This window comes from Callorhinus ursinus, unplaced genomic scaffold, assembly GCF_003265705.2.
Source record: "Callorhinus ursinus isolate GAN/ISIS: 27379988/994484 unplaced genomic scaffold, GSC_fseal_2.0 scaffold10, whole genome shotgun sequence".
In the NCBI taxonomy this organism is placed as follows: domain Eukaryota; kingdom Metazoa; phylum Chordata; class Mammalia; order Carnivora; family Otariidae; genus Callorhinus; species Callorhinus ursinus.
Genome location: NW_027397072.1, coordinates 14,604,179 through 14,632,174, shown reverse-complemented (window position 1 = coordinate 14,632,174; position 27,996 = coordinate 14,604,179). Strand labels below are relative to the sequence as shown.

At 41.4% G+C, this 27,996-nt stretch overlaps 1 long non-coding RNA gene across 1 annotated transcript in view; it reads right to left on the bottom strand.

Annotated features, from left to right (window-relative positions):
* LOC141373551 (uncharacterized) overlaps nt 1–27,996 on the bottom strand; it is a 90,180-nt gene that overhangs the window by 28,649 nt on the left and 33,535 nt on the right. The gene's annotated exons all lie outside the window — the stretch shown is intronic.

Here is a 27,996-nt window from a genome sequence, read left to right as displayed (position 1 = left end):
TCATTAGGACACTTTTATTGACGTGTCCAGAAATCTTTCCTAGTAGTTTAGGCACGCGGGGGCTTTGAGCCCTGTGAAGTATAGCAAATTGCAGATGAATTGGTCCAGAAGTGTAGGTTTGTTTAAAAAAAAAATGCTTTGTAAAATAGAATATTCTCAAGGGAGTGATTGGTGGGGGAAGGGAAGTATGTACTGACACTTAAAAGATCCTTGACCTTCTGGAATGCACATCTAAACTTCTGCAACAGTAGCCCAATAGAACTGAAATTCAGTGTTCAAAACCACTCTAATAAAGCCCACTTTCTCCAAGGATCCCAAACAAAATGATCCAGGGATAGTTTATAATAAGGTGATACTTGCTTTAAGAGACCGGTTTCGCTGAGAAGTCTTTGTATCGGCGCATTGCAAACTTTCTGAGTCTTGGGAAGAATGAGAGTGTGCCAAGTGGATTTGGCAAAAGATGAGAAGGGAAAAGAGTACTCCAGTAGATGGAATAGCATATTCAAAGGGCTGGAGGCTAAGAGCGCAAAGCAAGTTTGGAAGAACAATAAGCATTGTTTATTGATTTGTTCATTTCTTCTTTATTTCATAAACATATATGGAGCTCCTACAGTATGCTGGGTATGATTCTGAGTAATTCCCAAGACCCATCTCCAGTATCAGGCAATTGGCAGTACAGTGAAGGAGGTGGAGATCAAAGAATTTCCCTGCCATGTGTTCAGGTTTAGGCAGAGGTAGTAATGAGTCCTGCAGGAGCTCAGTGGTGCAGGGGAGAAGAGTGGGTGTGCGTGTTTTGGGGGGATACAATCGGCAAGGCAAGACGTCCTAGCAAAATGTAACAGCTGAACTGAGTCCCGAAGAGCAAAGAGAAGGAAGCCATATGGGAATTGGGAAGAAAGGGTCTTCTGGGTTAAGGAGCGATGATTGGAGTTAGCTTTTTAGGGCAGTGACTCCCTGGAGGGTGGAGCGGGGGCTCCCGTGCGGAAGACCAATGAAGGTTGGCGCACAGCCGCCATATATGGGCTGCATGGAAGTGGAGACAGGGAGCCAAAGTAGCCACAGGTCCTGGAGCTTGGCTGTCTCTCCTGTGGGAACGTTCACTGAGCCCTGCAAGGCCGTGTCCACCACTCCCTGGGCTCACTATGGTAGTAACACACCCTTCTGTCTGCTCATTGGCTTGTGCTCTCTGAAACGGGGGCGGTAGCTTCGTCACCGCTGTGCTTCTCCAGCCTGGACTCGTCATGGAGAGTGACTAGAAACAGGTGCAAGGGAGGTGTCGCAGGAGGTATAAAGTGTGCCCTGGGAGTCTGAAACCTAACACATAGTAGGTAGTCGGAAATGCCTGCTGCGGTGAATTGGTGAATGAGTCGGTAACACTGACCTTGCCAGCATTCTCACTTGGTAGTAAGGCTTCAAAAAGCAAGACTTTGAAGAAAGACAAGGTCTTACTGTTATTTAGTCAACCTGAGCCCGCATTTCTGGGAAGTGGAGACAACATCTGCCCTTTTAGACTGGGATTGGGGTCATTAGATAGACTATATGAGAAAGACCTGGCAGGTATTTAGATTCTGAACACATTGTTGGTTTTATTTATAAATAAATAATGAGAACAGATGAGGAAAAACCTTTAATCTGCTCCTCAGATGGGCTCTCCTCAGCTCTCCATCCCCAGTGTTTTTGATTCCCCATCTCCTCGGCCTCCATGACCTGCCCCATGATTCACTGAAAAAGAAAGGTTATTAGAGTTGAACTCATCTGTCTCCCCAAGACTTCTCATCCTCCTGTATCAACGCCCACACTCTCAGTCTCCCTCTGTCACCTTGGAAGAAGGGTGCCTGCTTCTGTCCAAGGGCAACACCCAAACTTGTGTACTGAACCTCGCCTCCACTTGGCAATTGAGATTTCTCTTCTGTGATCATTCTCACTGTCCGGCACCAGCGATTTCTCCTTCTCTACAACATCATTGCCATCATCTTACAACGATGGTGTAATTTCTCCCCTTCACCCCACCTCCCCATCATACCTCTGCACCAGTGCACAACGGTTTTACTTAACTGCTTTCTCTACCATCCTTCTCGTGTCAAAGTCTATCCTTAATCTTCCCTGATTTGTACTCTGTCCCCCCATACCACTGAGGTTGCTTTTGTCAACATCAGCAATGGTCTCCATGTTGTCTCATCCAATAGTTCCTTCAAGGTTTTGGCCTTACGTGACCTCTCAGAAGCATTCAGGACAAATGACCTCATTTTTGAAACACTTCCCTTCTCTGCTTTAGTGAAACCACTCTTTCCTGATTTTCCTCCTACCTTTTTCCTTGTTCCATGTCAGTGTCTTTTGCTGGATTGTTCTCCTTCACCGTATCGTTGAATGAAGGAGTGCCCCAAATGTAAGGGACCCACTGTCTTCTCTGTCTATGCTTTCCTGCTACATGATCTCCTCCAGTCCGCAGCTTGCCAAACTACTCATTTGCTGATAGTTTCCAAACTTAAATCTCTAGCAGTGACCTCTCTCAATTGTCTTCCGGGCATTTACACTTATAGATGTAATGGGTGTCTCAAAGTTGACATGTTCAAAACCAAAAACCTCCTCTCCATTCTCTTAAACTCAGAAAATGGCCCCACCTTATTTAGTTGATACCTTCTACTTTTCTTTTTTTTAAAGATATTATTTATTTATTTATTTGAGAGAGAGAGAGCAAGAGAGAGCATGCACATGAGCGAGGGGAGGGGCATAAGGAGAGGGAGAGGGACAGAATCCTACGCAGACTCCGGAGTACAGAGCCCAAAACATGGGTCTCCATTCAGGGCTCGATCTCACAATCCTGAGATCATGAGCCTGAGATCATGACCCAAGCCGAAAAACCAAGAGTCGGTCACTCATCCAACTAAGCCACCCAGGCTATCCTGACCCTTTCTTTTACTCATTCTCTGCAACCGCTCCACGAGCACGATTCGTGTGTGCGCACATTTCTCCACCTACTACCACCATTCTAACCCATGCCCCCACCAGCTCCCTCCAGGACTGCTACAGGGACCGCATCAGGAGTCTGACCTTCCACTCCCACTCCCTCCCATTTCATACTCCATACAATTCCAAGAGTGATATTTTCAAAACTGAAATAAGGGTCTTCCCCAAGCTTCAAGTCCTCCAGGAACTCCTGATAGCACTTAGGATGAATCGCTGGCTCTGGTGTGAGTATCCTACATGATCTGGCTCCAAACGAACTTCTCTACCTCTTCTAGGACCATTTTCAACCTTGCTTCATTCCCTAAACCTTTTTCTTTCCATGAAACACACCAAACTCAGTGCTGCCGATGTCTTCTCTGCATGGAATGCTTTCTGTCTGATCTTGGCATGGTTGCCTTTTAGCCTAAATGTCACTCAGAGAGAGCCTTTCATTTTATCTCCCCACCCACTCACTATTCTCTGCATAGCCACCATCACAGTCAGATTGCTTCTGTATTATTTGTCAGAATGTGTGTCTATTTGACCACTCCACTCCCAACTAGAATATCATCTTTATTAGAGCAAGGTCTTTGTCCATCTTTTATAACACATTATCCTCAAGACATAGAATGGATCTGGGCACATAGTAGGGGCTTAAAATCAAACAAAAATAAGTGTTGAATGAATTGATCTCCTTATGGGACTGAAATGAACCTTTGAGATCATTCTAGTCCAACACCCTCATTTTACATACGGGGGAACAGAAGCCCAGAGAGGAATCATTATTTTCCCAGAATCATTTCAGTGAGCAGTGAGAAATATCTTCCACACTTGCCCCTTAGGACCCCCTTTTGTTTGAAATAATACCAGAGACCTGCATATAAAAATAAATATACACGAAACCCTACTTTATATTCTGTGAGGGTACATCAGGTCAGTTCCACAGGCTGGTCTCAGGAATGAACCCTGATGGGACGTATGTCTCCCCACAGGTAATCTCCAAAATCCCAACAAGTCCTATGGAGTAAAGAGCTGGGGTTCTGGAAGCCCTAAGAAACCATAGCCCTCAAGTAGGTAGTTTCCACATATGTTTGAAGAGAGGACAAATGTTGAATTTTGTTAGAGTGATAGAAAACACATGTGTTTTCTCACTTCATATCCCAGAGAAGTTAGCTGTCAGTCTCAGCTCATAGCTCCCATTTCTTCCACCCCTAAAAGATCAAATATGTGCCAACATGGCTGCATCCCAGACATTTGAGCAATAGGAGGAGGGATAATTGGGGAGAGTTGAAAAGAAAGACCTTGGATGTCACTGGAAGGTGTTTGGCTTTTAAAATTTCTTTTCTCTAAAGTCAATGTTTCGCCATTTAACATTTTAAGCAGAGGAGTGATGTGATTAGATCCAAATTTCGAAAGGATCACGCCGGCCGTACATGCGGGGGGGATGGATCAGAAGAGGCTAAGACTGCGAATGAGGACCGATGCGAAGGTTGTTCCGCTAATCTGTGCAAGAGATGATGGGGGCCAGAAAAAAGACAGTGGCAGTAAGGATACAGATAAGTGGGCTGATTTAAGGTATAACCATATTAAGGACATATGGTTAACAAGACCTGATAATTAGGCTCCCTGTTGCCAGGTGTGGCCATAGGCTGGTTTCTGGCCAGTGAAAAGAAGGCAGAAGGGATACGAGCAACTCTCAGGTCATCTCCTCCAGAATCCTTACCCTGGGCTCTGTACACACCTTTCGGCTGTGTCTGCTTTTGGTAGCTGTCTCTGATGGGGGCAGTCTTAGCAGCTACATTTATAGGATGGTAGGGCTCCCTTCTGACTTTGACATGAGAAGGAACCATGCCTCTGTCTTAGTTAAGCCCCTCTGGTTTTACATATCCTTTGAGCTGTGTAGCATTTATCCAACCACCCCAGGTGTGGCGGAAGGAATGCCTATGCAAATCCCAAAGCCACAGTGATAAGGATTCCTGCAACAGCTTCAAAGGGCCAATGCACAGAGCCATCAATTTAGGACTTCCCAGGACAAACCCATTTGGTAATTCCATCAAAGGAGGTGGTAGAGGATGTTATGGAAACTATGGTCCTGAGTTTCGGAGGGCTTAGAAATACTTCTATCCTTTGCTCCACTTATATTATTTTAGCCAAAATAAAGAACCCGAGTCTACACAAAGAGTGATGTAAAGGAGTATTTCTTACACTCTTGTTTATATTAGGAAAAAAGCTGACGTCAACATAGATGTCTAACAATATACAATTGAGTGATTAAATACATTTTGGTACATTCAAAAACTGCAGTATTCATAATCATGATCCAGAAGAATATAAAAGGCCATGGGAAATACCTCACTGTTTAATATTGCATAATCTAAAAAGAATTTTGATTTCTGTGTATTGATTATGCCAGAAGGAAAAACATCAAGTACATGCTTGAGATTGGCAAAAAAGCAATCATTTTAAACAAACAATTCTCATTTTTAACTCATTGCTAAGTCTTTCACTCAACTACTCCAAATTACTGAGGTTTTTACTTTATAGACAATGGAGTTTTTAAATTAAATCAGTTGCAGTTATTCGTTCAGTAAGCATACTGAAAATCTAGAGCCACTCCAGGCAACGCGGTAGCCTTTAGCCACATGTGGCTGTTCACACTCAAAACTAACTGACGTTGAGGAAAATGAAAAGTTTGGGTCACCAGCTGCACTGGTCACATTCAAGGGCTTATTAAGCACATGTGGCCAGTGGCTACCATTCCATCAGCACCGACACTGGCATTTCCATCACCACTGAAGTTCTAGTGGACCGCCCTGATCTGGAGTTTACCATGCACTGTACTATGTGCTGGGGACTCAGCAAAGAATACGACACAGTTCTGTCCTCCAGGCTCTCTCAGCCCAGTAGTAGACACAGATATGCAAAGAAAATCAAAGTGCCCTATCATACTTAGGTGTCTTCTGTCCCATCCTGCCAGACACCATCCCAATAACTACAGCTGGAGGGGCTCACCATCGAAGCTTCCCACCTCTTGGAATCAATGTCATGGTATAATCACTAAACCGCATACAGAAATAAATCATAATTGACCAAGATGCTCAGGGAATGGTTTGCATTGCGGAAAATTAGTTTTTTCACTCATTCAGTAAATATGTACTAAATACCGACTATGCACCAGCTATGTTATATGTAATATAGAGATTCACTCTATTCTTACAGTGAAATGGTCTCCGCCCTCATGGAGATCATGTTCTTGGGGGCTGGGGCAGACAAAAGAAATATAGGCACATAAAATATCTGGAATATCAGACAGTGGCAAGAGCTATAGAGAGGAATGGAGTGGAGCGGGTGGGGGCCGGGGGGGGGTGGGGAAGGAAGGAGTGCCAGGTGGTGAGTTGGGAGTCAGGGAGTATAGAGAAAGGGGGTGCTATCTTAAATAGGATTTCATAGAAGACCTCACTGATAGCATGACAATTACACAGAGACCTGAAAGAAGCAATTCATATTGGATCTTCCATTTGAAAAAAAGTCCTTTAGAAGTCTGTGTGTTATAGAAAATAAGGTATTAGTAATATAATACTAATCTATAATCTGTACTAATTTATCTGAGTCTTTAGGCAGGCCATTAGTCCTCTTGGGTCCCCAGTCTCTCCATTTTCATATTAAGTGTTTGGACTAGATGGTGTCTGAGAACAATTCTGGTTTTTACAATTTCTGACTCAAGCACATCAAGAAGGGGAAGAAAATTCTAGGTGCTACCTGTTAGGTTCATAGGTTCATTCCACAAACTGTAACCAAAAGCCCAGTGTGTGCCAGTCTTGTTGGAAAAAGGAAATATGACAAGGTTAAGAAGATGATTCTATCTTCAAGGAGCTTACAGAGGAATGAGGGAGATAGGCAAGACTTCTCCCTGTGACTCGGAGGCTCTGTCTGCGCTTCTCTGCAGCTGGCTGAGAAGTGAAGGCTCCCTGCCCTCCACACCTCCCAGCCACATTGTACACTCATCCTGGAGAGGCCCAGAGCCCAAGGCCATCAATCACATGCAGCTGTCCAAAGAGGGCCGGGCATCACAGCATCCCCAGGGCCCAGCCTCTCCCTTCAGGAGAAATGTGCCCTAGATGGGGGAGCTGTCTCCATGGATGATGATGATGATGGATGGCCCAAGGAAAGCATTTTTCATCTCTGAGCAGTACACGTGTGCATTCTCGCTCCGGGGCCAGGTTCTGACTGGGATCCGGCTGTTCTCTGTTTTCTTAGCTGTTGTCACCTTTTCCCCTTTACTGACAAATGGACCCATTTTGCAGCCTGAGTGACTCATGACTGTTTGAGGAAGTCTAGATTAACTCGTGGCAGAGAAGGCAAATGAAGACAATTATTTCCAACTTGCCGTCTTCAACTTCCATCTTTATCTTAGCACACCCCTGCTGAAAAACCTCTAATGGTTCTGTCTTGTCCGTGGGATATTATCCAAGGTCCATTTCCATCTGGCTCAGACGATTCCAACCTTCGCTCCCACTACTAAACTATGCAGGCAGAACTCTCACTCAAACATGCCGTGGATGTTTCCCACATCCACACCATATCCGCATGATTGATTCCTACCAACCCCTTGCCCAACCTCTGCAAAGCGGTTGGCCTCTGCAAAGCTGTCCCTGATTGCCCCGGGCCACTGAAATCTCTTGTTCTTTGCGTGGTCGTTTAGCGCAAAGCTTGGGGTGCTGAGAGCTTTTGTTCACAGACAAAAGCCTGAAGTTCCCTGCCACTTCTGGGCCAGAGGCACCTTGTCCTTATCCACCTCTCCTCTCCAACAACGCCAGGCCCAGTGCCCAGCACATGGAAGTTGTTGTACAGAATCGAGTTAGTTGATTGATTCTTTCAGTGGCCCTCTCTAATGTGCTGTGATTCCATCAGCAAGTGGGCAGGCAACCAAGTTTGAAAGCTTGAGCCTTGATCAGCTTAAGATGAGGTTTAGGTTTTACCAGTCCCAGAAACATAGACACAAGAACAGTTATGTCTGGACCCCTATGCCAATGTTGACCAATGAGTCAGTGAGTCGGGCATTTCTGATTCAGAGAGAGCAACTTTCTGAACCAAAATAATTCAAATTGCTGGCTTAGTCACCAATTCAAATTTGCCTGCCTTAAATAATAGATGGGTCTCTCTCTTCTCTGGGACACTGAAAGCTTTATAAAAGAATTGTACTTTCCACCACACAATGAAAGGGTTTTGAAGTAAAAGAATCTTCGATGCACACTCTAGGGTCCACCGGAATCATCTGGATGGCTTGTTCCAGCACACAGGTTGGGTTTTACCCCCACAGTTCCTGACTCAGTAGGTTTGAGGTGGGTCCTGAGGATCTGCATTAAGGATGCTTCTCCAGTGATGCAGATGTCACTGGTCACACTCTTGAGTCCTCGACCCTGTCCTAATACTTTTTCTCTTTTTGTTTACTCTTTCCAAGACTCTGTCTACATAATGTCGTCTTTTTATATGGATATTATCCTATCGTATATAAAATTTTTGCATTTCTATGATTCTTGTCAATTATAAAGGGTCTCTCCCATGCCCATGATATACACTTAGAGTTGGCATAACTCAAAGATAAAATTTCACCAAATAAAATGAACTTTTGGAATTTGGGATGAAACATGACCCTAAAAGCCATGCTAGGAATGACTTCACCCTTGCGCAGGAATGGAAGGGTATTAAGCAAACATTCAGCCCAAAATGATTCCATCGGGAAACTAATTTGACTAATTAATTTGATTCATTAAATTGATTCCGGGTTCAACTTTCTGTCTGTTTTGGCCATTTCTCAATCTCCAGCTCCTGGAACAGAGACTGGCACTGGAAGTATCTAGCTGTCATTAAATATCTGTGGGATGAATGAGTGAATTTAGCAAATACACATCTCCCTCATATACTCTGGATAATTTAGAGGTCTCTAGAATGGGCATAAGTGCAGGCAACTGGGGAGACTTTTTGCAGCACTTAAATATTTTGCCTCAAAATGAGCCATTTATGAAAGAATAATCATGAACGAGCTATAATTGGTTTTCAGGCACTGCAACAGATTTCTACTTGTATGCATAAACATGCGTGTACCCAGGAGATACACCCCCAACTACCTCCTTTGAATGAATAGTTGTGCAAAGAACCCCACATCCACTGGTATGCTCTGTGTGGTGCATGGGTCCACCCAAATGCTATTACACAGGGTTTTCTATTTTAAATTAGAAACCCTTCTGGGCACACATCAGTTCAGAATCCAAAATGAAATGTAACATGGGAAGCATTGTAAGGGACCCTGCTTCCTACTGTGTATTACATGAAATACTAAAGCCTTCTCTTTAATGTCTTTCCAATTAAAGCAAGTAAGCTAAGCAATATTGTTGGCTTATCCCAGGGCCCTTTTACCAAAACAAAATCGAGTTCTTTATGCACGTGGTTTCTAACATTTAATCAATAAACTGGAATGATTTGAGGGCCTGGCTGTCTTAATAAGGGGATTGTGAAAACACAGGGCAGTAAATTAGATTTAAGAAATTTTCTAAAATGAGGGAAAATTACATTATAAAAGTGACATTAACATTCCAGAGTTCTGAAACCTCAGGACTGCAGAGCCCCTGAGCCAAGTGGGGATCAATGCTACGGCATTGACTAACACTCAGATCTGCTCTTGGGGTGTGGAAGGTACAATGTGTCAGGAAGAGTGGCTTCATCCTGAAGCTGCAGGAGACCTTTCCCTTCTCCACCACTGGGCAGCTGCTTGGACTAACACCTTTGACAGATTCTGAAAGCGTTTCACCCCCTGCCATCCCTTGGCAAAGAGCAGCTGAATGCGGGCGGAGTGTTTGCTCAAACATTCTTGTTAATGACCCAGCTGTGAAACTGTGGGCAGGGCAGCCTGACAATTATTCATTCTTCTTGCTTATTTTCAGACAGTGCTTCCTCCATATATAAATATATCAAGCTCTATACAATCCAGAACTTTTATCTGCATTGAGGGGTTTAGAGGGTTCGTTTCTCTTGCTCAGTGGGACAAGAAAAATCATTGTTTCCCCTTTTGATTTAGAGAGTTGATTTATGCAGGTTTACTTTTCAAGCTTCTGTTTCAGTTGTGCGGACTCTCAGGTTTGTGTGCATTTGCTTGGATTTACTGACCCGAGTTTAATTCTTGATTTATAATCTGTAGACTTCAGATGAAGAATGAATTTTGATTTAGGGTAGCGCATTCTATGTGGCTTATATTTTCCACTCAGAGTCAATTATTAGTTGGTTTTAGCACAACTGAATTATGGCTCTTCCTAAAGGCCCTGTTTGATGAAATTAAGATGTATTGAAAACCAAATATTCCCCATATAATGACATGAAATAAAGTTTCCTCTCTGCAAGGCTGGCTGACACGAGATGGGTCCCCCAGAGAAGAGCACCCGGGCTTCTCCCTAGGCCAACTGATTGTCAGTGGGTACTAGAGACCTCTAGCCCTTCTCTCAAGATCATAGATTTGTTTCTTCATTCACTCAATATTTTCAAAAATATTCCCAAAGATGTTTCACACTATGTCACATCACAGGATAAACATACTCTCATCCTCAAGCTTCCAGATCTTTCGATACATTGATGAATACCCAATGTTCTGAATCATTCGAAGAAACAAGTAAAAAAGAAAAGGCATCACATACTAGTCTTAACGTACATGTAATTTAGTGTATTCTTCTATTTAGGTCTCTGGAACGTATGCTTTAAAAGTAGGGCAGCTCTCAATACCCAATTAATGAAAGTGATCTCCTCTCCAGTCACACTGGGGTAACAGGCAATGGTTTTCAAAATGTTAAAACAAATGTATCAGCTGGGTGAAAGGCATGTTGGACCTCTCAGTACTATCTCTTGTGACTGCATGCAAACCAGTATACTTATTTCAAAGTAAAAAAAGCTTAAATAAAAAAATGCACTTCTTAAAAAAAAATGCACTTCTTTCAAATCAAGGGTCCATTGAGTAAAAAATACATAAAGCCAATAGTGTCCTGATGGAAGGTGGCTCCCTAGTTATCAGTAATGAGGTAAATGGGACCATCATGGGCCTCTATTTCCTCATCCTTAAAAAAAAAGAAAAACAGTGATTGAACCTCAAAATGATATCATCCAACTTGAATATGCTCCTGGTGGATTAGAAAAAAAAAATTAAGTATGAGGTTTGAGAAACCATGAGGGACATTTTACAGATCCCACCTCATCCTCGTAAAAGATATGAGACCGTAAAGATCTTAATGAATTAATAGTGGCAATAAGAGTTGGCAAAGGTGTGCACCTTCCAGGTGAGTCTGCAGGGGAGGCAGGGAGGGTGGTGACAGCTGGGAGGGAGGGAGACTGAGGGGAGAAAAAGAATGAAGAAAGATTTGCTAAGATTCATCAGGTGTTCCAGCGTCCCTCAGGGAATATGTTTTTTACCAAAATAATAATAACTATAATAATAATTCATAAGGAAAGGGTCATTCTAACCAAATTTCCTTCTTTTTCTCACTTTTCACCACCACCCCCACTTGGCCCTCCCTTGTCCTCAGCAGCTCCTTCCCTTTGGCAACAGTCCTCAAGAAGAAATACTTAGAAGGGAATATTATTTATTAGGATTCACGAACTCATTTGTTGACACTCTCTTATGCACAGAGGCACAGATTTTAGACAAAATCTTCCTTTTCGAGGCTCCAAAAGTCACTGTAGAGAATTGGGATCAAACATTGAAAGCAACAGGCATTGTTTCTGCCATTTAATGGCTTGAAAACGTCTTCCGTATACTTCCTTCTGCTTTCTGGTAGAGCCGACGTGAGTTTCTCAACCTTGGCAATACCAACATATTATCTTTGTTGTGCACCGTCTGGGGCATCGTGGGATGTGGAGCCCGCATGCCTGGCCTCTCCCCACTAGGGAGTAGCAACCTTCTAGGCGTGACCATCAAAATGTCCCTAGACATTGCCAATGTCCTCTAGGGGGCAGAATCACCCCGTGGAGGACTCCCGTGATCGAGGAAACACTCCAGGTCCAAGCGTTCCATGGAACCCTGGCTCCCTGGAATCCTGGCTTCTGGCACGGGTAGGTGGCAAAGCTTACTGATAGCATTGCAGATCAGAAGAATTTCCTTCTGGCAGAACTGAGGGATTGATGTCAGCGAGGGGAGGACTGGCTTGATGCACTGGTAGTGGAGAGCAGGAACAATAAATCAATCGTTCATTAGCATGGAGATTCTTGTTTCTGGGTCCCGGATACATACATACTCTTAAGATACAGGGGCGCCTGGGTGGCTCAGTTAAGCATCTGCCTTCGACTCAGGTCATGATCTCAGGGTCGTGGGATCCACCCTCCCCCCATCGGGCTCCCTGCTCAGCGGGAGCCTGCTTCTCCCTCCGCCCCTCCCCACCGCTTGTGCTCTCTCTCTCTCTCAAATAAATAAATAAAATCTTTTAAAAAATACAATGAAATATTACATTTACAAATGTATCTAATCTTGAAGCATCTCCTTTGCCATACTACTACATGTTGTTTTATTGGCTATGCACAATAAGCATAATTAATAGGCAGTGTGGGTTCATTAATACTATTATTGTGGTTATTATTAGTTTAGTTTTCCTCTAAAAAAGCAGTTATCTCAATATCACCTAAAATGAATATTAGACATCACCCATGCCCAATCCACTTAAAGCTACTGAAGACAGAAAGTAGGTAATAAGTACTTTTTATTTTATTTATTTATTTTAAAAGATTTTATTTATTTATTTATTTATTTATTTATTTATTTATTAAAGATTTTATTTATTTATTCATGAGAGACAGAGAAACAGAGGGAGAAGCAGGCTCCCAAGGAGCAGGGAGCCCGAGGCGGGACTCGATCCCAGGATCCTTGGGATCATGACCTGAGCCGAAGGCAGACTCTTAACCATCTGAGCCACCCAGGCGCCCAAGATTTTATTTATTTTTGACAGAGAGAGAGAGAGACAGAGAGTGCACAAGTAGGGGCAGCAGCAGGCAGAGGGAGAGGGAGAAGCAGGCTCCCTGCTCATCAGGGAGCCCGATGCAGGGCTCGATCCCAGGACCCCGGGACCATGACCCGAGCCTAAGGCAATCTCTTAACCGTCTGAACCACCCAGGCGCCCCTAATAAGTACTTTTTAAATGTATATTAGTTTGTTTTTCTCTTTTGTATTTTCTTGAGCTGATCTCTGCTCACTCTGAGACTCAGGGCAGACAGTCCCAAGTCCGGTGCCGGGAAGAGTGTCAACATCACACCGCATGGGTATCATGCCCCACACGTATCAACACAAGATCGCAGAAGCCACAACTCTACCTTAACCCAGCTGCCTGCTGGAAGAGAAACAGGGGAAGGGAGGGACACATCAGAAAACTGAGGATTTATGTGGATCATTTACTAGAGACATTGTTTTCTAAAGAGACAGTTTCGGTTTTGGGAATGGACTGGATTACCAGACAAGAGCATGTAAATGAGGTCAAATTAGTTATTGAGGAATAATAAAAAAATGAAGATACACTCTCTTTACACATTCAATTACAATTGTGAATAGTTGTGAGCTTATGATCATTAAAGACACTATCTCCTTCTATGTATGTATTAAAAATGGCTTATCCAGGTACCTGGGACTAGAAAGGCTTACTGTAGACCCTCAGAAGTCCTTTGATGCAGTGGTCTCTATATTATTTGTGTTATTACACTATTTCATGACCTGATTTAGTTTAATGTTTATTTTTATGCTGACCTTATATTTACTGCCAGTGATGTTAGTTTTCCATTTACAGAAGAGATATTCCATTTTCCTTTACAGTAGATTCAAGGGTTTTGAGAAATGAGCCGATTTTAAAACATTAAACAAATAATGGTACAGGTGGATAGCAAACACGGTAGAAATTATGACGTTGGTATCAGAACATCTGCAGTTGGAGAAGCAACGCTCTAATAAAAATGACAAGGTCTTTCTCCACATGAGTGGCCTGAGGAATGAACAAACATTTTATAATCCTTTCTATCACCAGAAAAATCACCACGAGTCTGGGCACAATAAAAGAAGTCTGGTTGGTTAAGAAAATAGTGAACAGAATGGAGGGAACTTACACCTTGAGCCCTTACTAGGTGCTGGGGGCTCTGTATTCATTATTCTGATTTTATATTCACAGCTGCTCCCTGTTTTAAATACATAAGCCAGAAGTCCAAGAGTTGGGTGCCTGGGTGGCTCAGTCGTTAAGCATCTGCCTTCGGCTCAGGTCATGATCCCAGGGTCCTGGGATCGAGTCCCGTATCGGGATCCTTGCTCAGTGAGGCGCCTGCTTCTCCCTCTACCCCTCCTCCTGCTTGTGTTCCCTTTCTCACTGTTTCTCTCTGTGTCAAATAAATAAAATCTTGGAAAAAAAAAAAGAAGTCCAAGAGTTAAGAAATATACCCAAGTTAAATAGAAGAGCTGAAACTTGAATTTGAATCTGCCCTATTCCCTAAGAACTGAGACAGGACTAAATCAGAGTCTGAAATTTGTCACAGAGATTCATTTTATAAAGCTGTCCAAAAGGTAGTAATTGGGCCAGAGGTTTGTCTCCTTTGAGATTTCCCTAACAGCAGCTGGACAGTGCAGGCCCATTAGCTGGGGAGGAAGAAGAGATTCCCTGAGAGGAGAGGGCTCAGAGACCTAGGCCCCTGAGTATCAGCCAGGGATCCGTGACCCTGTCAGCAGTCACTGTGACAGCGAGACGTAAAGGCAGATGATAGTCAACTGTTGCAAAGATTCTTTGCAGCATCTTCCAGTTTACACTTCATCGACATCTTTCAATTCCGATTCTTGTCATAATCCACGGGTGCATCCCAGATCCTAGTCTGTTGCGGACTGTTTAGGTTGTTGGTTCCATGAGCCAGTACTTCCCTCTAGTGGCACTTGCTGTCATTGCATGTACCTGTTCTCCACTCACCACTGACCAACCCTAAGGAGACCTCAGGGACCCAAAAAATTCTCCCCCACCCTCCCATCCCAGTAGTTCTTCTGTTTGAGTTGGGCAAATTCCTTAACTCTCAGACTTTTGGTTTACTCATTTAAACGCAGCTGCTGTAAAGATTAAATCAGAACAATAAAAACAAGAGGAAATAAGCCTTATGATTTTATCCCTTTAACAATGATTTATACTTGCATATTATCTTTCTTGGTTAATGCTTCGCATACTCTTTAAAAAGAACGTATTTTCACTCTTGCTCATGCACTGTCCTATGGATAGCAATACAGACAAGATGTTTGATAGTGCTCATCAGGAATCTTACGATTTTCTGTCTACTTGTTCCATTGACAGGTGTCACCTCCAACACTTCCCAGCCCTGTGTGAAGTCATTTGTTCAGCTTACAGCAACCTGGTATCCCTTCCTTGCCCAACCTCATGGAGTTTGCCCCTGTGTATTCATGGCTTAGTATTTAGCAAAAGACCAAAGGGAACCCCTAAGCGGGCTTCTGGGTCTCTTTCTCTGCCTCCACTTTTCCTGTTCTCCGCCTTCAGACTCCTACCACCTCAGTCTCCCGGAACTCAGTACTCTGTATCTTAGTCTCAGGACACTGCTGGTCTCTGTGTGGGCTCTCTCTCCCTGCTGCTGCCCAAAAAGTGCCTCCCTCCCTAGAGATGGACGCTCCAGTTGGGCTGACATGATTGATTTCCCTTCTTTCAGTGGTCCCAGCACTGTTTTGACAGTTGGCTAATGTGTGAAGGCACTGGCTTCATAGAGTTAGTCCAGTTGTCCGATTGCTTGCAGTGGGAGCAAGTCTGGAAATCAGAGCCTGAAGCTGAGTCCCCAGCTGCCTGATATTAAGAGCATCATACCAGATTTACTTAGGTTATTATATATCTGGAATCTATTTTTCTAGCTTTTTAATTTAAACTTACTCTGTCCTTTTATTTTTATTTTATTTTATTTATTTATTTATTTAGTTAGTTAGTTAGTTAGTTAGTTAGTTAAAAAAAACAGCACAGAGTTGAACTTTTTAAAATACAGGCTGAAAGTCATTTCCTTTTATCAAAAGTGAGCAAGGTCCATTTATACCTGGGGCAATTAGTTTTGTAATCAGATTTATCTATCATCTTGCTTTGTGTTATTTGTTTTGGGGTTTTCTGGTTTGTTTGGAAGGAGGTTTTTCCTCTCTTCTTTTGTCTTCCTTTGTATTGATTGAATTTCTCTTTTATTTTCCCTTTTTACTAACTACATTTTCTCTTCCACCCATCAACTTTCTAGTTATATTTTTGTAGCTATTTTTAGATAATTTAATTTGCATACTTAACAATCTTAAGTTAATTAATCGGTTTGTCCTCCTCCTGAGCAAAACCAGTTTACTAATTCTTTAGATGAGTCTAATATTCTGGTTTAATGCATTCATTGCATTTTACTTTTTTTAAATTTTATTATGTTATGTTAGTCACCATACAATACATCATTAGTTTTTGATGTAGTGATCCATGTTTCATTGTTTTCATATAATAGCCGGTGCTCCATGCAGTACGTGCCCTTCTTAATACCCATCACCGGGCTAACCCATCCTCCCACCCCCCTCCCCTCTAGAACCCTCAGTTTGTTTCTCAGAGTCCATAGTCTCTCATGGTTCATCTCTCCCTCCAATTTCCCCCCCTTCATTTTTCCCTTCCTTCTCCTATTGTCCTCCCTGCTATTCCTTATGTTACACAAATAAGTGAAACCATATGATAATTGACTTTCTCTGCTTGACTTATATCTCTTAGCATAATGTCCTCCAGTCCCATCCATGTGGATGTAAAAGTTGGGTATTCATCCTTTCTGATGGCTGAGTAATATTCCATTGTATATATGGACCACATCTTCTTTATCCATTCATCTGTTGAAGGGCATCTCGGCTCTTTCCACAGTTTGGCTATTGCAGACATTGCCGCTATGAACATTGGGGTGCATATGGCCTTTCTTTTCACTACCTCTGTATCTTTGGGGTAAATACCTAGCAGTGCAATTGCTGGGCTCTATTTTTAATTTTTTGAGGCACCTCCACACTGTTTTCCAAAGTGGCTGTACCAACTTGCATTCCCACCAACACTGTTAAAGGGTTCCCCTTTCTCCACAACCTCTCCAACATTTGTTGTTTCTTGCCTTGTCAATTTTTGCCATTCTAACTGGTGTAAGATGGTATATCTCAGTGTGGTTTTGATTTTGATTTCCCTGATGGCTAATGATGATGAACATTTTTTCAGGTGTCTGTTAGCCATTTGTATGTGTATTTTAAACTTCAGTTATATTTTTATTTCTAGATGTGTTTTTTAAATTATTTTTCAACTTTGATGTAATACTCTTATTCCTTGTTCATATTTTCTAGTATCTCTTTCATTTCCTAAAACATAGGAAACATACTTATTTTCATTGTATGCCTGATATCACAATACAGTTTCAAAATCACCTTATCTGGGGTGCCTGGGTGGCTCAGATGGTTAAGTGTCTGCCTTCAGCTCAGGTCATGATCCCAGAGTCCTGGGATCGAGCCCCGCATCGGGCTCTTGGCTCAGCGGGGAGCCCGCTTCTCCCTCTCCCTCTGCTCATTCTCTCTCTCTCTCTGTATCTCTGTGTCTCAAATGAATAAATAAAATCTTTAAAAAAAATCACCTTATCTGAAATTCTGACTTGAAGAATTTTTGAAAATGTAATTTTCTTTTTAGCAAGAGGATGGACAACAGTCATTCATAAGTAAAATCTAAACTGCATTGCCATGAGACTATTTAAAGTTTCTGTTTTTACCATTTCATGCACTTTGCTCTGAAATGTTTGATTATGTAGTGTTGTCACAGACCCCATTCAGGCAGCATGGAATCTACCAGGAATGGATTCTATCATGTTTCTAAATATCCAAAAATTTCTGAATTCTGGACCATATCTACTTCCAAAGGTTTTCATTAAACAATTGTAGATCATTTGGACTTCTGTGAAAACTACTATCTGTTGCTCGTATTGGCTCTTGGTCCTAAAACAATCTTTTTTTTTTTTTTTAAGATTTTATTTATTTAGAGACAGAGAGAATGAGAGAGAGAGCACATGAGAGGGGGGAGGGTCAGAGGGAGAAGCAGACTCTCTGCCGAGCAGGGAGCCCGATGTGGGACTCGATCCAGGGACTCGATCCAGGGACTCCAGGATCATGACCTGAGCCGAAGGCAGTCGCTTAACCAACTGAGCCACCCAGGCGTCCGGTCCTAAAACATTCTTTTGACTGTGAGTTCACATTCTCTGCAACTTCATCTTTGGGAATTCTTCAAAGTTGTGTTGAAATTCTGTTCCCCTAGAGAGAATTTGTTTCTTTCAGTTTCCTGGAAGCACTATCAGCAAAGGACCACTTTGATTTAAGTTCTCTGCTTATAAGAGCTGGTTTATGATTACAAATCCTTAAGTTAAGCAATTTTTTCCCCCTCAATACAAACACTTAAATAGGTATGTTTTCTTGTTGTCTCTTTCTATGGGGAGGTTTGTTTTTGTTTAGTGATCCCTAATTGATCTTTGCATTGACTTTGATTTATTGCCAGTCCCCCGGGGCTTCATGCCACCATCACAATGGAAGTTCATGGACACCAATGGTTGGCAAGTTCCCCTGAAGTAAAAGCTAAGATTAGCATTCTCCATCTCACTCTTTTTTGGGGTTTTAAGGAATCCTTACCTTCTTGTAAAATCAACAATGGCGTAGAAGATGTAAGTTTTTATTTTTAGAATATTTAATAACGTTTTAAAGGTATTTTTCTTGGGAGGGTTTTTTTGTTTGTTTGCTTGTTTATTTAGTATGTAATATGACAAGAAAAAGAGCTCCCATGGCTCTTTTTTCTCCTTCTGCTCTACCAGTCTTATTGATCAGCTTTCACTCCCACTCTTGTAAGATGGCTGCTGTGCTGCTAAGAATCTTATCACCCCTGTAGGTAGAAAGACATGGAAAGAACAATGGGAAGGAAAAAAGCGTATACTATTTTATCTCTTTGTTTTCATCAGGGAAATAATCACCTTTACTGGGGGGAGACTTCTACAGACAGTTGATTAGCAACATGACCACCTTTGCTGCAAGAAAACTGAGAAATGAGCTGGACACATTGCATTATGAATAACGGGAGCTGTTATTTAGGACAAATGGAAGAATAGAAATGTAGTAGAAGCCTAGAAGTATGGTCCGCAGCCTGGAATCATCAGAATAATAGCAAACATAGACACGTATTTTTTCTCACTCTGGGCCATCCACAATAACAAATTAGATATGATATAGAAAATATGGAAAGATCGGAGTTTCTCAACCTTAGCACTATTGACATTTTCAACCAGATGATTTTTTCTCATGGGGGCCAGTTCTGTGCACTGTAGAATGTTTAGCAGCATCCCTAGTCCTCTACCCCTAGATACCAGTGGTGCCCCAGGACCGGTAGAGACTATGGCAACCAAATATGTCTCCAGAGATTGCCAAATAGCCCCTTGAGGGGAAAATCATCTCCAACTGAGAACTACTGATATTGATGTTGATACAGATGTAGATGAATATAGTTGTTTATATGCAAATGCATATACGAATACATGCACACATAGACACACACACAGAGAAAGATATATATGGTTGTGTGCGTACATAGTGAAATTTATTTATTGCTCATCCTTAACACTGAGACTGTAGGCTTTTGGGGTTCCAGCTTGACGTGGGTCTCTTACTTAATTTGCACTGAGACTATAAGAGGAAGGTACTTTTTTATTGTCCATTTACAAAGATGGGTAAACTGAAGCTCTCAGAGATTAAGTAACTCAATGCCCTTAGAGTTAGTCAGCCACAGGACTGGGACATGGACAATCTCTAAAACTAATTTTATATTGCTTTGATTTTACGTAATCTTAACAACCTTACCGCTTGCTATTCCCCTTCACAACAGTTACCTCTAAGTCTGGGATCTTGCTGTGGCAAGTACTTTTCTGTGATATTCTGTCTCTAGCTTTCCGTTGATGTTTGCTACACCTTCTGGTTGGCTTCTCCTTCTCTCAAGGATCTCCATTTCCCCAAGCTTAGCTCAAATAACATCAAATCTATGTAGAGAATATTCAAACTTCACATTGGAAGGTGGGCCTCCTCCAACTACAAATTACATAATTCCAAAATTCTATCATCCCCTAAGCAGGCAATCCTGGATGAGCAGATACCCTGTTATATGACCCAGATCCTCTCTTCAGGGACAAGATACTTTGGTCTCAGCAACTGGAAATAACAGGGTTCTTTTTTTTTTTTTTTTAATGACTTATGATCATCACTCTAACCAGGAATTGTCCTTGGCTGGAGGGAGCTGCCTTACCCAAGTTTATGTTCCTCCCAGGAGGCGGCCCAGGGACAATGACCAGCCAATACAGAGTTACAGGGCCCGGTCCCCATGTCTCAACTTGGAACATTCTAAAATGAGATCCCAGCTTCCATTACATTAGCTGAGGCCTCAGTTGTAACGATTTGGACAATTGGTCACCTTCTCTTCCTGCCCAGTTCTGCCTACCCTACTTCTCTGTAGATGTACCTCCTGAAAGTAATCAGCAATAAACCTGCTTCATCCAACTTTTTGTCTCCAAGTGGTTTCTGGGTCATCAGTCAAGCTGGGTGGTGTAGGAGGTGGATCTGAGAAGTGGGCCAAGGAGAAATGGGTGGGACGCTGAGAGGTTTTGCTATAAACTCTTAATGAGCATATCACTATAACATTTTAAAAATCGTGTGGCACTTTCCAGTAAGGAATATTCTCTTCTGTTAAGTAAAAGGTCTTACCTAACCCCCATGAATTCCCTGGAAGTTTGCAGAAATTCCTCCTCACTGTATAGTGAGAATGTTCAAGATTATATCACATAGGCCAATGTCCAGAACCAGAGCCATTCTCATCCTCCTGTCTCTTCCTTCTAGGCCTTTCTGTGGGGTTAGAGGACTGGGCTGCCTTCTGCAATCTTCCTAGGTAAAGGGTTGCCCCAATCCAACAGCAGAGGGCAGCAAAGCCCACATTCTGATCCCAGAGACGCTGGGATTTCCCACAGTCTCAGGGCACTTAATTTCAGAGAGTTTTGCTGCCGAAGACTGAAATCAGTTAAGTGATCAGTCTGGGGTGAAGATTCGAAATAATCAGCAAAAGCAAAATCTATAAATATTGAGAAAAATGAATCCTGGGATAAACCCCAAAGCACAAGGAAAAATCAAACCCAAGTTGCATTTCAGCTCTGCCCCTACAGACCCTCAGTTTCTAAAATCTTGGAGCCAATGAGTTAAATGTTGACACTTGAGGCGAGGCTGTCACCTTCATGTCAGTCACCTTCCCATACAGTTTACTTTTGAGACTCTTGCACTAAATGGCCAAAGGTCACTAGGAAGCAAGGAGGACAGGTCGCAGTCCTGACTTCAAACGGCCTCCAAGGCCTCCATCGATAGCTGGTATCCACAGCCTAAAACTCACTAACTTAGGTACCATGCACTGAATGTGTAATATTCTTAGAAGAGAAATCTTGCCTTACTGCCCAGTGGTGGTCAACTATATCTGCAACTTTTTTTGCAAGGTGCCTAGCAGATTAATCCCAGAAACAGAAGTATGGTCTCAGAATATGTGCTAGAACAGATACAACCAAGAAGCAATAGCATATGAAACTCTTTCTGGTCCAAGAAAAAAAAAAGCAAATAAGGAGAATCATAAGCATCAAATCTAAAAAGCTCCTTATGATTATCTTGTCCAAACTCTCTAATTTTGCAAATGAGGAAACAGAGTCTCAATGAATCAAAGGGTGAATCAGAGAACTATAAACCAGCAGTAGCAGGATGTATTCCCCTGCAAGTAAGTTTGGTTAATTTATTTTCATTGCTATAATATTATTCTCTTGCTCAGATAAATCATAATTCATTAATGCATTTGGTTTGCTTTCAGTGTTTACTATTACAAGCAATGTGTTTTGTGTATCATTATGCATATTTGCTGGCACTCACGTGGCAAAGTCTCTAGGGCAATGACCTAGAAAAGAAGAGGTGGATTGCAGAGTGCACAAATTTGCAAGTTTCCTAGATAATGCCATCCTTTTTCCCAGCGTGGTAAAAACAATTTGCATTCCAACAAGCATTGAGTTGGTATTCCTATGGTTCCACATCCTTGCGGACATTTGGAATCATGTAACTTCATCATTTGTGTCAATCTGGTTGGTGTTTTATCTGTTTCATTATGGTTTTAGTTTGGATTTCCCTGGCTTTCCCTGGCTATTCAAGAGACTGAACATATAGTTTAAAAACAAAAAGTGTTTCCTTCTCTGTGAAACACCTAGTCTGACCTTTTCCCCATTTTTCTGATTTTAGTCTTATTGATTTGTAGCAATTCATTATATATTGTGGATATTTCTCCTATGACTACTACATGCACTGCAAATATTTCCTGGCATATTTTGCCATGTATCATCCATTAATTATGATGCCTTTTGAAAAATGGAAAACTCTTAATTTTATGGTAACAAAATTTATTAATATTTTCCTATACTGTTTGTACTTTTTATGTCTTATTTAAGAAATTATTCCCCATCCTGATGGGGTATTCTTTTTGGGGGGAGGGGAGAGGCAAAGAGAGAGGGAGAAAGAGAATCTTTTTTTTATTAGTTTTTGATGTAGTGTTCCATGATTCATCATTGTGTCCGTATAACACCCAGCGCTCCATGCAGAACGTGCCCTCTTTTTTTTTTTTTAGAACATGCCCTCTTTAATACCCATCACCAGGCTAAGCCACCCCTCCACGCCCCTCCCCTCAAGAACCCTCAGTTTGTTTTTCAGAGTCCAGAGTCTCTCATGGTTCGTCTCCCCCTCTGATTTTCCTCCCTTCATTCTTCCCCTCCTGCTATCTTCTTCTTTTATTTTTTTTAACATATACTGTATTATTTGTTTCAGAGGTACAGATCTGTGATTCAACAGTCTTACACAATTCACAGCGCTCACCATAGCACATACCCTCCCCAGTGTCTATCACCCAGCCACCCCATCCCTCCCACCCCCCACCACTCCAGCAACCCTCAGTTTGTTTCCTGACAATAAGAATTCCTCATATCAGTGAGGTCATATGATACATGTCTTTCCCTGATTGACTTATTTCACTCAGCATAATACCCTCCAGTTCCATCCACATCATTGCAAATGGCTAGATTTCATTCCTTTTGATGGCTGCATAATATTCCATTGTATATATATACCACATCTTCTTTATCCATTCATCTGTCGATGGACATCTTGGCTCTTTCCACAGTTTGGCTATTGTGGACATTGCTGCTATAAACATCAGGGTGCACGTACCCCTTCGGATCCCTATATTTTTATCTTTGTGGTAAATACCCAGTAGTGCAATTGCTGGATCGTATGGTAGCTCTATTTTCAACTTTTTGAAGAACCTCCATACTGTTTTCCAGAGTGGCTGCACCAGCTTGCATTCCCACCAACAGTGTAGGAGGGTTCCCCTTTCTGCGCATCCCCACCAGCATCTGTCGTTTCCTGACTTGTTAATTTTAGCCATTCTGACTGGTGTGAGGTGATATCTCATTGAGGTTTTGATTTGGATTTCCCTGATGCCGAGTGATGCTGAGCACCTTTTCATGTGTCTGTTGTCCATTTGGATGTCTTCTTTGGAAAAATGTCTGTTCATGTCTTCTGCCCATTTCTTGATTGGATCATTTGTTCTTTGGGTGTTGAGTTTAAGAAATTCTTTATAGATTTTGGATACTAGCCCTTTATCTGATATGTCATTTGCAAATATCTGAGGGAGAGAGAGAATCTTAAGCAGGCCATGCCCAGCATGGAGCCCGACACGGGGCTCCATCTCATGACCCTGAGATCATGACCTGAGCCAAAATCAAGACTCGGATGCTTAACCGACTGAGCCATCCAGGCATCCCCCCTAAAGAGATATTCTTTACATTGACTTCACCATTTTAATCTTTTGCTTTTCACACTTAAGACCTAATCCCATCTAGACTTGACTTTTTGGTAGGGTGTGAGCAGAGTTCCACTTGAAATTTTTCCATACTGATACCCAGTTGTTTCAAAACCATTAAATGCATCCCTTCCCCAGAAATCTTCTAGCTTACCCCTGTTATGTATGAAGTTTCTACATATGCCATTTTCTTTCTTTCATTCAGTCCCATTGTTTGATTTGTCTACACTTTGAAGCAATACCATTGATCTGTTCATCCCGCCATTTCAATTATTGAAATCTGATAGGGTCAGTTCTTCCACCTTATACTTCTTCAGAATCTTTTACCTACTCTTGGCCCTTTATTCTTTCATTTAAAGTTTAGAATTTCCTTGTCAAAATTCCTGGGATTTTGATCAGATTTGTATTGAATCTACTAATCAGTTTGGTGATAGTTTATAATTTTATATCATATTAAATCTTCCTATTCATGAACATGATATGTCTCCCAACTTATTTAGAATTTCAACAATTGTCTTTCAAAAATGTTTTATAGTTTTTCCATATATGCCTTACACAGATTCAGTTAGGTTTAGCCTTGGGTACCTTATATTTTCATATTTCTCTTGCAAATGGTATGTTTTTATGAAATCACATTTTCACAACTGTGGGCTGGGGTATAAAATACAATTGACTTGTTTATTAATATTATACTATATAGCATTATTAATCTAAATTATTAATTTTAACAATTTTCTTTTTTTATTTATTTGAGAGAGAGAGAGAGAGCACGAGTAGCAGAGAGGATTCCCTGCCCCAAGTGGGGCTCGATCCCAGGACCCTGAGATAATGACCTGAGCCCAAGGCAGATGCATAACCTACTAAGCCACCTGGGTGCCCCTAATTTTAACAATTTTCTTATAATTATGTTTGGGTTGTGGAAAAAACTTATTTAGAAATAATGGTAGTTAAATTTCTTGTTCCAAATATCATATTTTTCTTATATTAGTTTGCTTATATTATGTTTCATTTTTCTTATATTAGTTTGTTGGCTAAGATGACCAGCAAATGGTTAACAGAAGAGTTGACATTTAGCATCCTTGTCTTTCCCTGTATCTTTGGGGAAATGCTTTTAAATTTTATTATTGAGCATGATATTTTCTGTAGGAGTTTTTGGCAAGATAACATTTATCAGGTTAAAAAAAGACCTATTTCTAATTTGTTAACTTCATAAATAATAATAGAATGTTTTGGGATGCCTAGATGGCTCAGTCGATTGGGCATCTGACTCCTGGTTTCAGCTCAGGTCATGATCTAATGGGTCATAAGATAGAGCCCTGTGTGGGGCTCCGTGCTTAGTGGGGAGTCTGCTTGCCGATTCTCTCCCTCTGCCCCTCCCCCTACTCTCTCTCTCTCTCTCAAATAAAATAAATAAATCTTTAAAAAAATAATAATAATAGAATGTTTAATGTCATTGAATATTGTTTTAACATTTATGGAAACAATTCCATAGGTTTCTCTGTCAGCCTCTTATTATGGTATGGTAGGCACAAAGCTATCCATGTCTTAATCCTTGGAGCCTGTGACTATGTTAGCCTACATGGCAAAAGACACTCTTCAGAAATGATTAAGCCCAAAGATCTTGAAATGGGGAGATAGATGATCCTGGATTATACAGGTGGGCCCAACCTAATCAGATGACCCTTAAAAATGAAGAAGGGCAAGAGTGGGTCAGAGAGATGTGGTGTCAAAAGGACTCGACCCACCATTACTGGCTTGGGATTTGGAGAAAGGAAAACATGTATCAATGCAATGGCCTCCAGAAGCTGGGAACAGTTTACAGCCAGCAAGAAAACAGAGATGTCAGTAGGACAATCACAGGGTACTGGATTCTGCCAACAAGCCCAATGAGCAAGGAAACGAATTATCCCCTAGAGTCTCCAGAACAGAATGTTGCCCAGGGAGATCTGCCTCAGACTTCCGACCTTCAGAACTGGAAAACAGTGAACTCTCGTTATTTTAATCTATCCTAAATTTGTGGTAACTTATTACAGTCAGCAATAGAAGCAAATCACGTTAATAGATTTTTTATATTGAACCAAATTTATATATCCTGCTTGGAGTTTTGACTTCTCTAAGTACTGGTTAGTATTCAGCTAAAGACTCCAGAGAACCTTGCCTACATGTTGTCTCGATACCTTCCTTTTCTCCAGTACTTTTTTCCCCAAAACCTAATTCTTTTGTCTCCTTTGTTCAGTGAGAATACGTATCTTATTTGCGATCCCCTCCCTATACTATCATCCAGAAAGTGTAATCCTCTGAAGAATTATATTGCTGCATTGCCTATTTCTCATATCTAAAAGTAAGGGTATTTTCAAAGTTCTTATTGTTTATGGCTGAAAGGCAAACTCTTCCCAGTTATGGAATTATTGCCTTGCACTATGTTCCCTTTCTCTCTCTCTCTCTCTCTCTCTCTAAATACATACATATATTTGCTTTAGAATTATTCACAGACCACAGACTGGTATATTTCTGCTTAATTATCTTTGAATGGGGCATTTACCACCCAGGGCGTTATTGCCCCCAAAATAGCACAGGATGTATATTCTTGACTTGCTTCCTTATTTACACAAAGTCATTAGAGTCTCCTCCCTTAGATATATTGAGTGAAAAGTTGAATGTTGAGTAAAAAGTTTATTTGAGGGGTGATTTTAGTGCTTGGGAAATAGTCAACCATGGAATTGTGTCTCTGAGTTTCTCTGTAAATGCAGGAACATCTTCATTGTCTTTAAGCATACGCTTTATCCTTCAAGGATGGGAAGCCCCTAGAGCTTAGATTTTATCACATGGCTGTGAGTCAATTGCCCACTTTGGTGAGAAGTTGGGTAGCAATGAATCATATCTTGTTTCTGTTTGGTGGATAGATGTGTCATTTTTCTGAATTGGGCCTACTGGTGAAGAGTTAGCAGTGTCCAAATATCACCTGTCTTGTTTGGAAGCTGCACCAGGAAAGACAATGGTAAAGTGTGGTCATGTAGTTTCTCTTCCCACCCTACCAGCTCTGCTAATTGATAGACTGCAATGAACTAAACAAAAAAAAATTTTTTTTCCTGTCCTTTATGTGGCCTATTTATGCTCCAGTCTTATTACCTGCAAGCATGGAGATATTAGTGGAGACCTTCAGAAATTCTTATCCTTGTGTTCACACTAATTTCAACTTTGATGTTAAGGAGTATTGGTCTTTGTTGACATCAGGTCAGTCTCAATATGATAAAAATAAAATTGCATCTGACAGAAAAATATCAGAGATGATAGAGATTAGGGAACTGTTCTTAGTTGTAGCATAGTTGAGATTTCCTATTTCATTTCAGTGTGATGAATAATAGAGCTTTTTGTAAATGTACAGTTACTTTTACTACATTTGCTGGACTAAAAGCAAAGCTTTCAAAAATTCTCAGGAAAAAAAAGAGCAAATTCTATTTCTCCTCCCACCGCTACAACGAATGAGGACACGGCACACTTCTCTTCCCTCTCAGGTCTTTGGTTCTGGGATCCTCGGGGGTAACTTGTCTTTTTCTGTAATTAAGTCAACATGACTATCCACCAGCAGCGCTTTCAAGGTTATCACTGTTACAACATTGGTGTTTCCAAAGAGACTGTAATGTGGAGGGAAAATGGTCTTTAAACAGACTCAAGACATTTAATTGAGATTCATTGTGCACATTAAAATGTGAATGTTTGTGATGTTTACTGTACAAAAGCACACTTCTAGGTAATGTGATATTGAGCAGGGCCCACGGCAGTATTCTCAGCACAGCTCAATTAATTCCTCTGGAATGTGCTTTTCACCAAGATAGAAAATATTTCTGATTAGGTATGGAGGGTAAAATGAAATCAGAGCGGCCCGGTTTCGTGTGGTCAATCACAAGTATAATTGATTCATTATGGAATGTCCAAACTAATAGGGGGATTTCCCTGAGTGATCTGAAAATTTGTTCCCTTCCTCTTAGCATAAATAGGTTGTTAAAATATTCTCCTTCTACGTGTAATTGCATAGAGTCCAAAAATTAAAATCAACATTTTTAAACCAATCTTTTTTTTTTTTTAAGTC